Source organism: Heteronotia binoei, chromosome 2, assembly GCF_032191835.1.
Source record: "Heteronotia binoei isolate CCM8104 ecotype False Entrance Well chromosome 2, APGP_CSIRO_Hbin_v1, whole genome shotgun sequence".
Lineage (NCBI taxonomy): Eukaryota > Metazoa > Chordata > Lepidosauria > Squamata > Gekkonidae > Heteronotia > Heteronotia binoei.
In genome coordinates, this window is record NC_083224.1 from 22,436,891 (window position 1) to 22,450,033 (window position 13,143).

Genomic DNA, 13,143 nt, shown 5'->3' on the forward strand with positions numbered 1-13,143 from the left:
AGGTGGCTTGCCATTGCTTGCCTCCGTGTCAGGACCCTGGTATACCGTGGAGGTCTCCCATCCAAATAGTAGCCAGATGCAACCTTGCTTAGCATCCAAGTTCTGACGATATCAGGCTAGCCTGAACTATTGATCTACCTTTCGATAATAGCTGAGCTATGGTATCCTGCACCAACGGGAGTTTCATAATTGATGTTGAAGAAGACTGCAGTTTTATACCCCGCTCTTCTCTCTGAATCAGAGACTCAGAGCGGCTTACAATCTCCCATATCTTCTCCCCCCACAACAGACACCCTGTGAGGTGGGTGAGGCTGAGAGGGCTCTCACAGCAGCTGCCCTTTCAAGGACAACACCTACAAGAGCTATGGCTGACCCAAGGCCATTCCAGCAGGTGCAAGTGGAGGAGTGGGGAATCAAACCTGGTTCACCCAGATAAGAGTCCGCACACTTAACCACTACACCAAACTAGCTCACCAACAAGACTCCTGCTTAGAAGCCAAATTTGAGGGGGAGGGAATACAATTAGATGTCCTGTGTAGGACTGTTTTCACCTGATGGCCCAGAAGACTAGCCCAGTTTCAGTAGTTCTCAGAAACTAAACAGGGCCAGCCCTGGTTAGTATTTGAATGAGAGACCACCAAGGAAACCCAGGGTTGCTACAGCAGAGACAGGCAATCACAAATCAACTCTGAAAGCATCTTGCCTTGAAGAAGAAGACTGCAGATTTATACCCCGCTCTTCTCTCTGAATCAGAGACTCAGAGTTGCTTACAATCCCCTATATCTTCTCCCCCCACAACAGACACCCTGTGAGGTGGGTGAAGCTGAGAGGGCTCTCACAGCAGCTTTCAAGGAGAACTCCTGCGAGAGCTATGGCTAACCCAAGGCCATTCCAGCAGGTGCAAGTGGAGGAGTGGGGAATCAAACCTGGTTCTCCCAGATAAGAGTGTGCACTTAACCACTACACCAAACTGACCTTGAGGGAAGGTCAGTGGACAGTGCATGACAGTCTTCTAGTCTGGATGTCACTGTGGCCTGGATCCAGGTGGCCAGATCAGCCATGTCAAGGTGAGGGGCCATCTTATTGGCTAGGCTGAGTTGGGAGAAGGCATTATTTGGAACTGTGTTAACTTCTCCTGCAATAATGTTGGATCTAGTCTAATCCCAAGTAAGTCAGAAAGGGTCAGGTAAACATCCACTGGGTCACCTTGTCCACATTTTTGTTCACCCCCTCAAAGAGCTCTAAAAGGTTAGCGAGATAAGATTTTCCCTTACGGAATCCATGCTGATTCTTCCTCAATGGCTTTTGTTCATCAGTTAGCCTAAGCAATTCTGTCTTTAATAACGGATCCTGTCAATTTAACCAGTAGCGATGTGCATGTGGACTAAGGTTATGTTTAATTAGCGTTCCTGCCTGGCTCATTGGAGCCTGAAGGTCTGAGCTTGGGGACTCGGGAACAAAGGGCAGTAGGGTCCAAAACCCCTGCTCCAATCACGGGCCTCCTGCTGGTTTGAATGATCCAATGGTGTCCTAGCGCAGGAACCCTGAACTGTATATAGTTGGCCGCGTTGCGCCTGATCCAGCCTGGGATGCGTCCCCACCTCCACCCTGCCCAGGAGCAGAGCCTTGTGCAGAGGTGCTCCTGAGCAGCCTCACTGAGCTGCATTATAATGCATCGCCGACTGCAGCGGGGCTAAATGAAGCCCAGACCCAATTTTGCACTAGACCCAGGGTGGCCAAACTTGCTTAAGGTAAGAACCACATAAAATAAATGTCAGATATTTGAGAGCCTCAAGTCATGAACATCGGACGTTTGAGAGCTGCAAGGAAGGAAGGAAAACAGATGGGGAGGGAGAAGTGGGAAAAAAGCAACTTTAAATGTGTTCTCCAAGCCACCAGCTGGCTGGGCTTGGAGAAGTGATTTAAAGAGACAAAAGCCTTCTCCAAGCTGGCCAACTGGACAGTGGGGGCTTCAAGAGCCACACAATATGTGTGAAAGAGCCACATGTGGCTCCTGAGCCACAGTTTGGCCATCCCTTTGATAGACCTTTAACCCTGGTTTAGCTCCGTCTCCAAGCTGACATTCTACACTAGAATCATAGTCATAAACTTGGTTTCTATGATTCTAGTGTAGAATGCCAGTTTGGGGACAGAGTTAAACCAGGATTAAAGGTCTAGTGCGAAACTGGTCTCAGTCTCGCCGGGGGTGGGGGGAGGATTTTTACAGAGAGGGCAGGGAGCTTCTTTGGGAGGGGGTGGGGGTCTGCAGCTGTGAAAGGATTAAAAGAGCCGATCTGTTTGCTAGAGAGGGCGGGTGTGTGTGTGTGTGCTTCAAACAGGCAGGAACAGCGTGGCAGCCGGAGCCTGGGAATCTTCCCTCCCCACCAAGTCCTTTCGGTCTCCGAAGACACAAATTCGGCTCTAGCGTGGTTGGGGGAGACGGGGGTGTTTGAATCCTTTGCAGACAGGGATGCTCGCCTCTGTCGGGGTTTTCCTTTCGGAGCCCCCGGGGGCGGGGGGTGGTCCCGAGGTGCTTGCGGGACAGGGTAAAAGCCGAGCGGGCATCAAACAAGTAGTCTGCCCCAAAAGACCCTGGGATGCATCACAGACACTCCAGAACAACATTCCAGAACAAAAAGCTAGAAGGGGGTGTTAAAATGCAGCCTCCTGTCTTGGGATCGGGTCTCCGTCCCTTCCCTCCCGGATATACTGTATTGCTAAAAACTCCTAGGCACGGGGCCATCTCTGCTTGCATTTGAGGTCCGGCGCTGTCTCTCCACTGGGTCAGAGAAATCCAGCCTCCCCTGTGTGTAAAACAAACAAACAAACAAAAACCCTCAGTCTCGCGGCGGATCTTTACGGGAAGGGCAGGGAGCTTTTTTCGCACGTTTGCAGCCGTGAAAGGGTTAACAGAGAAAAGATGTTTGCTAGAGAGGCCGAGCAAGGGAGGGGCGGAAAAGGAAGAGAGGACCGGGAGCGGGTGTGTGTGTGTGTGTGGCTTCAGACATGCAAAAGGCCGGGAAGGTTCCCTCCCCAGTAAGTCTCTTCGGGATCCGGAGACACCAATGGGTTCGGGGAGAGGGGGGCGTTGAAATCCTCTTAAAACCTGCTGTTCTTCTCTGTCTGGGTTTCCCTTTGTCAGCCTGGATGGGCTCACCTTTGGGGGGGTGGGGGTCTGCAGGGCTTGCAAGGCGGCTCTTTCCCAGGCGGCCTCTGGGGGATCGGGACCAGCCGGGTAGGGGGTAGATGAGGATGGGGGCGCTCCCAGGCCTGCAGCATCCCTGCTGGAGGGTGGAAAGATTTTAGCCGGGATAGATTTTATTTAACATTTTAAAAGGGTTTTTTTTTGTATCTTTTGTACTGTTTTATCAGGTATATTTTATACGCTCTATGGGAGGGACGGTGGCTCAGTGGTAGAGCATCTGCTTGGTAAGTGGAAGGTCCCAGATTCAATCCCTGGCATCTCCAACTATAAAAAGGGTCCAGGCAAGTAGGCACGAAAAACCTCAACTTGAGACCCTGGAAGAGCCGCTGCCAGTCTGAGTAGACAATACTGACTTTGATGGACCGAGGGTCTGATTCACTATAAGTCAACTTCATATGTAAACCTGCAGTCCCGTACCAGGGAGCGGGATATAAATTTGATTAAATAAATACCCACCAAGGTATCCCAGGGGTGTTCCCAATGGAATGTCGGCTGCGGGGTGACATGATAGAGGGTTACAAGATTATGCATGGGATGAAGAAAGTAGAGAAATAAGTACTTTTCTCCCTTTCTCGCAATACAAGAACTCGTGAGCATTCAATGAAATTGCTGAGCAGTCAGGTTAAAACAGATAGAAGGAAGTACTTCTTCACCCAAAGGGTGATTAACATGTGGAATTCACTGCCACAGGAGGTGGTGGTGGCTACAAACATAGCCGGCTTCAAGAGGGGGTTAGATAAAAATATGGAGCAGAGGTCCATCAGTGGCTATTAGCCACAGTGTGTGTGTGTGTGTGTGTGTGTATTTGGCCACTGTGTGACACAGTGTTGGACTGGATGGGCCATTGGCCTGATCCGACATGGCTTCTCTTATGTTCTTAAGGAATCATTCGTGCTGATTGGCTGCCCAAGAGACCCACACATTTGGGCCAATGGTCCCCCGCATAATGGGGCCAGTTTCGGGATGGGGGTGGGGCATGTTTTATTTATTTGCTTTAATTATAGAACAAAGTTTAAGTCAACCAGCACCTTTAAAACAAAGTTTTATTCAAGGTATAAGCTTTTGTGTGCAAGCGCAGTTCTTCAGACTAGTCCAGGTTTTTGCATTTGTGAGAACGGAAATAAATATCAGTCTGTACCTGTCCAAGTTTCTTCATAAGGCTGATGGCTAAATGTGGAGCCCTCCAGTGAAGATAGATTCAGGCAGGTACCCATGTTTGCATATGAAAGCTCATATCTTGAATAAAAAAAAATTGTCTTAAAAGGTGCCACTGGACTCAGACTTCGTTTTGCTGCTTCAGACCAACACAGCTATCCACCTGAATCTACATTTAATTATAGTCTGCCATTTAATGGGACTCAATGTAAATAGGATGGTATTTTCAATAAACTATGAAATAGAATTTGGGTTGTAGAAATCTGAAAAACAGTATTGAAGGAAAGCATAACTGTTTACATGACCCAATCCATAATGCAAAATTTTACATAGCGGGATTCAAATTATAGCAAACTATACACGCCAATATAGACTCCAGTCCCCAAGAATTCATCCAAGTACTTTGTGAAGCCTTTTCTACCGTGCTACCCTATTGCTTTGGTAGAGAAGTCCTCTTGAATGATTAAGTTTTACTTAGTTTGCCAAAAGGCAGGTGAGTGGGAGCCTTCCTGACTTTCTCAGGAATGCCAACTTCGTCTAGTAGTTAAGGAGTGGTGGACTCTAATGGTTAACCCCTTACCAGTCTCATTGTCTCATCAGGTTACCTTGAGATATACCCACTAGACAGACTGATCCCTAGAAATCAGAAGCCAAGCTCATAACATCCCCAACAGATTTTTTTAACAAGTAAATATTGGTGTTTTTGTTGCCTGGAGGACCAAACAACCATATCTTTAAAAGCAAGATGTGTAAAATACCACAGTGACATTAATATTCATCAGTAAACTACAAAGACACTCTTTCTGATCCATTGAGTAATCCTTAGGTCAGGGGTGGGCAAGGGTAGCTCTCCAGATTTTTTTTTTTGCCTACAACTCCCATCAGCCCCAGCCATTGGCCATGCTGGCTGGGACTGATGGGAGTTGTAGGCAAAAAAACATCTGGAGAGCTACCCTTGTCCACCCCTGCCTTAGGTGATTCTTCACCAGGGTCAGTGATGTTACTCCATTTTCTGTTCTTCCTGCCCTTTTGATATCTTTCCCGCTCCCTTTTCACAACCAGATTAAGAATATATTTCCAGAGTCAGAGGCAACCCAAGAGGAAGGGGAAGGAGATGGAAAAGAAGGACCCTGAAGGCCCTGGGACTGGCAAGGCATCAAGGAAAGGTTCCCATCCCATTCAAGCAGGGAGTGGTGCTGAATTCTGGGAAAGAGCTGTGCCAGAGATTGTGGTTAAGGATGCTGTAACCACAGTTGTACGCAGCCGATGCTTCCGGCAGTTCTGTTACCAGGAGGCTGATGGGCCCCGAGAGGTTTGCAGCCAGCTCCATGGACTTTGTAAGGACTGGCTGGAGCCAGAGAAGCGCACCAAAAAGGAGATAGTGGACCTGGTGATTCTGGAGCAGTTCCTGGCCATTCTGCCCCAGGAAGTGCAGGGCTGGGTGAGAGGATGCGGGCCAGAGACCAGTTCCCAGGCAGTGGCCCTGGCTGAAGGTTTCCTCCTGAGTCAGGCAGAGGAGAAGAGGCAGGCACAGCAGGTGAGGAGCTTTCAGTCACTCCATTCAAGCAATTAACTTTCTTCATCATCAACCTTCAGTTTCTTTAATTCTCCACTGGTCATCATTTTTTCTTCCTGATGTTCAGCTGTAATCTTCCTTTGACACATTCTGCTTTAGCCTTCATTAGTAATTATTTAAAGTCTTCACTACTTTCTGCCAGTAACACAGTGCCATCTGCACATCTCAGATTGTTAATGTTCCTTCCACCAATTTTCACTCCACCTTCATCTAAATGTAATCCAGTTTTCCTTATTATACATCCTGCTTATAGACTGAAGAAACAAGAAGATAAAATACATCTTTGTCTGGCACCCTTCCCAATTGGAAACCATTCTATTTTTTTGTATTCTGTCCTAACAGTGGCTTCTTGCACAGAGTACAGGTTATGCATCAAAATAATATGTTGTAGCACACCTATTTCTTTTCAAACCAACTTTTCTTCATCCCAGTAATTAAAAGCATGGATGTAATCTATGAACCACAACCTGGTTATCTTCTGAAATTGTCTCCTATGCTCCATTAACCAATGTGAATTTGCAGTATGATCTCAAATGCCTCTTTCTTTTGTGAATCCACGTGGAATATCTGACATTTCTCTTTCGATATATGACACCAGTCCTTGTTGTAAAATGTTGAGCGTCACTTGACTTGCATGAGGAATTAAGGCAATGGCCCAATAGTTGCTACTATCATTGATGTCTACATTTTTCAGAATGGGAAAGTAAACTGAAAGTTTCCAATCTGTGGGCCATTGTTTTATCTTCTATCTTTGTTAGCAGATTCTTGTTGAGATTTTGATGGACTTCTTTTCTGTGGTTTTGATACTGCATCTACTCCTGGTGATTTTTTCCCCCTCCCCATTGTTTGCAATGCACCTTTAATTTCTAAAACTTTCTTTTTAAAAAAAAGATTTTTCTTGAAAGGAATCTGTTCTCTTTTAATTGCTTAGTAATAATGCCTCAGTGTATCGTTCCTGTCTTTTCTTAGATATTTCTACCCAGGGCTTTTTTTGTAGCACGACTCCTTTGCATATTAGACCATGCACCTCGGATGTATCCAATCCTCCAAGAGCTTACAGGGCTCTTAGTACAGGGCCTACTGTAAGCTCCAGGAGGATTGGCTACATCAAGGGTGTGTGGCCTAATATGCAAAGGAGTTCCTGCTACAGAAAAAGCCCGGCTATACCTCTAAATAGTTCACTAGACTGGAAAGAAAATCCAACCCTGGTTCTTCCCCAGTGGATATTGCAGCCATGATGGTGAAGTCAGGGATGAAGACTCTGGGTGAGGGTCAGGATCCAGCCTGTTCCATTCCTTCTCTTATCCCTCTCCCTTGCTGTTGTTTCAGATGTGGGGAGGATCCATGAAGGTGGAAGCAAAGTTCTCTGAGGTAGAAGGAGCTCCGTCAGAGGAAGGTCGGAGGGCGCAGGCCCAGGAGTTTGCCCAAGATGCCCTGTCAAGTGGTAAGGGGGCCTCCTGACAAAGGGAATTGGGACACTTCTTGGGAACAGGGTTCAGGAAAAGAGAAAAGGGAAATATTTCTACAGACCACATAGAATGGAGTTTTGGGTAACAGTGCCATGGGATGCCATGATGGTCACTCCACTTTAAGGGGAAGTGTAAAGATTCATGGAGGGCAATCCCGTTCTTATTTATATCAGTGGAAATATGCATATCTCACCTTCTTTCCATTGGAAAGACTCAAGGCAGCTAAAAAAGAAAAGAAGATAAATCTGGGTGCAGCTATGAGCTAAGGTGAATCAATGGAACCTCCACGTTCCCCTGACCAGCATGGCCCAGACTAACCAAGGTCGTCAGATCGCAGAAGCTAAGAATGGTCAGCCCTGATTAGTTTTGGGATTGGGAGACCACCAAAGAAATTCCGGGTTGCTTTGCAGAGGCAGGCAATGACATACCGCCTCTGAATGTCTCTTGCTTTGAAGAACTGGAGTCCCCATAAGTCAGCTGTGACTTGACAGCACGTTATAAACACACACAGACACACACACACACCCTGTTCTGGCATAGCGAATCTCAGGAAACCCATTGCCAGAGGCCAGCAGTTTGGGCCTCTGTGTCCCAGCTTAAAGACTTTTCAGGGGCATCTGGGTGGCAACACTCAGAAAGAAGGCACTAGATTAGGGAGCCCAGGCCATGGGGAAGAATGAAAATATGGGGAAGAAGGCCCAGCAAGTGAGAGAATGTCACGCTTGGGCTTTTGGTCTGATTTAGCAGGGATACTGAAACCATTTGAGTTCCAGGACTCACAAGACACTTTCAAGTTTCACAGAAGTTTGCAATGTATTGGCAGCATTTATTACCTCCCAAGGTTCATGGGTACCTGGTGCTTCTCTTCTGCCTCTCCCACAGTTTACCAATAGTTATTACCAATTTTCTTGAGTATAAAGAAGACAAGATTTCACAACTCTGGGAATTGGGATGCATAAGCAAGATTAAGAAAAGCAAAGAAAATAGGAATTAGAGGCTAAAATTCTTCCTTCCCATTTTGGCTCCCTCTCAGGCAGTGAAGAGATGTTATCGAGCCGTTTTCTTTGCAGAGAAGTGGAAACGCCTCCTCGACCTCTGGTCCAGGTAGGGGAGATGGATGGGGGATAGTCAGGGCCCTCGCTCCGTTCTTAGGGAAGGTTTTCTTCCTGCTATATGAGGAAGAGAGGCTCTGAACAGCACTGCCTCTACACCTACTAAGCTCTACATCCTGCACTCTCACAAACTACTCCGTCAAGAGTGTCAGGTCTCTGCCTGGCATGATCTGTGATGGGGGAATCTGCTTTTTTCTTTCAGTCTCCATTTTCCTTTGAGGAAGTGGCCGTGTATTTCACCGTGGCAGAGTGGGGCCTGCTGGATCTGGGCCAAAAAGATCTCTACAGGGAAGTCATGCTGGAGAACTATGAAAGTGTGGCTTTTCTGGGTAAGGATCTTTCATAGGTGCTAAAGGTGTGAATTGCTGCCATTGGAATGATGCATGAATCAACAGCAATATATGTTTGTGAGGCCAGGGCAGTTAATTGACCACCACTGGGTGTCTCGAGAAGTTGGGGTCACCATTAATGTGATGTTCAGCATGGCCAGGTAGAGCGATACAAGCCACCCCACTGATCCAGGGGTAGCTGAGGCCAGTATTATAGCCATCACCCAAGGACAAGGCAGACTTGAGTGGCCCTCTGAAAGACTCTGGAAGGACCAGATCCTAATTTCTCAGTTGTCAGCCTTTACAACATCCCTTGTAAAGAGGCCATCCACTCTGACTGTAACCTGAAAAAGATCCATCCCCCTTAGAGTGACTAGCCTTGTGAGCTTTGACCTTGACCATGGTTCTGTCCTTCCAGAGGAAATTTGCTCTTTCTTGGATTTCTCTCCTTCCCTATATAAAAATGATCTTTCTTCTCTTTCCCTCCCTCCCTCCCTCCCTCCCTCTTCCTCTGTCCCTCAAAGAAGCCAGGAATGTAAAAGATCCTATGTTTGAGATAGACAAGGGCCTTGCATCTGAAGAATGGCTAGAGAGTTTTTCCGGAAGATCTCAAGAGACTATTTCCTCCCAAGTGAACTGGCAGCAAGTGGGTATCCTCTACAGTTATGTCAAGGGAATAATAATAATAATAATAATAATAATAATAATAATAATAATAATAATAATAATAATAATAATAATAATAATAATAATAATAATAGATTTTATTTATATCCCGCCCTCCCCGCCTAGGCGGCTCAGGGCGGCTAACAACATTCCATACGTTAACATAGATAGGCAAAACTTTAAATTTAACAATTAAAAAATTTAAACATATAAAAACCAGTTAATTAAGTTAAAACACATAATTTAAATTACATTAAATGTATCTGGCAGCAATAAAACTGTTCTGGCGCTGGTTCTGCCAGTTTAGATAGTTCCATGGTAATATTATAGATGGCGGTTCTTTTATTCCTAGCAACTTAGCAGTCGATATCAGTATAGGCTTGTCTGAAAAGGGCGGCCTTGCAGGCCCTGCGGAACTGGTCGAGGTTCCGCAGGGCCCGCACTTCCTCCGGAAGCTGGTTCCACAGTGCAGGAGCCGCAGCTGAAATGCCCGTGCTCTGGTGTTTTGGAGTTTGACCTCTCTCGACCCAGGGATGGTCATTTTATTTTTACCCACTGACCTCAGTGCCCTCTGGGGTTCATATGGGGAGAGACGGTCCCTTAGGTAGGCTGGTCCTCGGCCATATAGGGCTTTAAAGGTAATAACCAACACTTTGTACTGGACTCGGTAGGTGATTGGCAGCCAGTGCAGTCCGCGCAACCCCGGCCGTATGTGCTCCCATTTCGAGAGCCCCAATAGTAGCCTGGCCGACGGAATGAGCAAGGAGTACCCATGGGACCTTTCCTCTTCACTTCTAAGCTGTGCTTGGTTTGGTAAAATTACCAAGTATGTTGACTGAGGAGAGAGGCCTTCTTGGGCCTGGAATCTGGAGGCTCAGAAGCTCCTTCTGGGGCTGAGCTGATTTGTGGCTATTGAGTGGCCACGCTAGCTTTAAATACTAGCTATTCCAGGGAATAGGGGGTTTACCTAAGAACAGCCGTGCTAGATGAGGCCAAAGGCACATCAGCCCTTTCCTTCATTCTTCACATGGATGCCTTCAGGCCTTCCTATGAGTTGGAGATGAGTCTGAGTGGTTTCTTTGGCGCTGTTCTACCTTTCAGGGGTGTTTGCAGCAAGTAGTCCCACCAGTTAACACTGCAACCCAGGGGGAACTGGCTTAAGTCAAACCACATAACCACCTCTGTTGTCGTGAGGTAGATCACTCCTCTCCCCAAGAGGATGGAATTGTGTGCTAATGAAGAGATTCGATAACCCAGTTAGAAACAGGTTCTCAGTTGAAGCACAGTTGGTTGATCCATAAAAGGATAGAGGAAATACTGTATCAACCTCCCATCTTCTTCAGCGGCAAGTAACCAACTCCTTCCCAAAGGCTAAGAAGTCCTTTCCACCCCCTTGAAGCAGGAAAGCATCTGTCATGGAAAAACACACAGACACAGAAAAGCCAGGTATACCCGTCCACTCAGCACGCCCCAATGCCTGGGTTTCTCCAAAGCCAGCCAGCACCATCTCCCCCGTCCCCAAGGAAGAGGGTTGACTACAATGACACCCCTGTACTGCTCTAAGGGTCTGCCAAACTAGCTTCCCCATGTTCACATTACATCATCCTGGTCATGCTGAACATGCACATTTGGTGCAAGTTCCCTGCATGTTAACAGATGTTTTGGAAAGACGGAACAGGACAGACTCTTCTGAGGCCTTATCTGGACTTTTCAGCACTGCATGTTTCTCTGGGATGGGCTTCCAGAGGCTCTTACTCTACTATAACAAGTTAATGACCCTGAGACCCCATAAGCCAGTTTTCTGGCTATCTCTTGCTGAAAATAAGAGAGACCTGCTGACTTGGTGCTTCTACAAGAGGCAGAACCACCTGGATGATTCAGAAATCGCTGCACATTAGACAATATGCCCAGCTAGCAAGTAGAGGAAGGGTGTTGAACTCATTTGTTATGAGAGTCAGATCTGACATAAATGAGACCTTGTCAGGCTGGGCCATGTGTGTCAAAAATGTAATGCTAGGTAGTGGAGACATAAACTTTTAAAAGACACAGACAAGCACAATTGAAGAATTTTTTTTAACAAAAAACACCTTTAAATAAAACATGCTTAAAAGATTAGCACTTCTGCAATATTTTGTTTATTTAACTGTCTCTGATAGCTCACACCTGTTGCTCTGAATTATTGCATCAAAATCTGGAAACAGTGTCTGTGCTGTAGCAATCTTGAGAATGCTGTTCAGGAGTGTGTATATAAGTCGCTGAAATCTCAGGGTAATGCTTTGTACTTAAGACCCAGGGGAAAACATTGAATGGCTGGGCATTGAGAGCTTTTATTGATAAGCCGTTTCATGTGCTGGTCACTTTTGCTCTGTAGCTCTTGTACAATTGAGCAAGCCTGGTAAAACAAACTGTGATGCATAGGAAGAAAGAGAGAGAAGCAGACTTGTTTGTGGGCCTGATAGGAGCCTTCTGGAGGCCTGATTTAGCCCCCGGGCTGCACGTTTGACACCCCTGGTAGAGTATGGCTCAGAAATCGCAAGAAAATGCTTTCGAGCTTGAGAAAGGTGGCCCTACACTGCAGGGCTGGTTTTCTCATTGGTCATCACTTGCCCCCTTAACAAATGACATCTCTTCCAAAAACCATGGGGTCCCCCTCTGAAGTGTGGGGTTCACTTACTTAGATCATGGTTAGATCCACAAAAAACATGTATCTGGGAAGGCTGAAACCCAGCTCCTCCTGGCTCTCTTCACAAGTAGAAAGAAACTCTCAGTGTAGTCACAGTACTGCATATCATGATAACTGCTTGTATTTAATTCTGTAGAGCAGAGAGTCACAAGAGCTGCACAGCAAGTCAACTGGGAACAGTGAGGGAATCATTCTTTGCCAGTCTCTCCCTTAAAGTATGTTTGAGGAGAGGGGGGATGGGCAGAATGTAAAAACAGCTCTATGGCAAGGTGTGACCAGTGGCTCAGTTTGGTAGGAAGGAAGATCATATAAAAGAAATGCAGACTCAAGAGCAAGGAGTGTCTGACTGGTGGCTTGGCTTCTTGTATGGATGCTGATTGAAACTCTTTCTTCATTCCAGCAGCGGATGTAGAGGAGACAGCGAGGGAATTCCAGAGGTTCTCCTTGGATATAGTGAAGAATGAAGATGCCAAAGAAAGTTTTGGAGATGGACCTCAGAGGCAGGAGGAAAGCCATGCAGGTAAGAGGAAGGATAAGCCCATTCCTTCCCCAAAAGGGGGTCCTTTATAAAACCCCAGTCCATGAAGAAAGGTCAGTCGACAAATGAAGGAAAAAGGACTCAAGTGTCTCTGATGCAGGAAGCTTAATGTACTTTCAAAGTCTATAGGTATTCTTGTAGACTTCGGTGTACAACAGGAGGAGGTAGGCACTGAAATATTTGGAGTGTGGATAAAAAATCCAGTAGCACATCATACCTCCATGTGTAGATTCTAACAGGAGATCTCTCTCTTTATTCCAGCAGGAGATAATCAGAGGAATGAGGAGGATGAGGAACTGCATCATCACTTGCCAGATGTAGTCAAGAATGAAGGTGTGAGAGGAAACGTCAGGATTCCAAGCAGACCTCAGAGAGTTAGGTGCAGGATGATGAAAAGGGTTAAATCTATT

General features: G+C 46.4%; 1 long non-coding RNA gene across 2 annotated transcripts; it reads left to right on the top strand.

Annotated features, from left to right (window-relative positions):
* The first annotated feature begins 5,791 nt into the window (after positions 1 to 5,791).
* On the top strand, positions 5,792 to 13,090 carry LOC132567540 (uncharacterized). Of its 2 annotated transcripts, none has more exons than XR_009555090.1 (3): positions 5,792 to 5,897; positions 7,266 to 7,380; positions 12,998 to 13,090. It is a non-coding gene; the product is annotated as an uncharacterized LOC132567540 (long non-coding RNA). The 2 variants fall into 2 exon arrangements; XR_009555089.1 differs by lacking the exon at positions 12,998 to 13,090 and adding an exon at positions 8,439 to 8,509.
* The last annotated feature ends 53 nt before the right edge of the window (positions 13,091 to 13,143 follow it).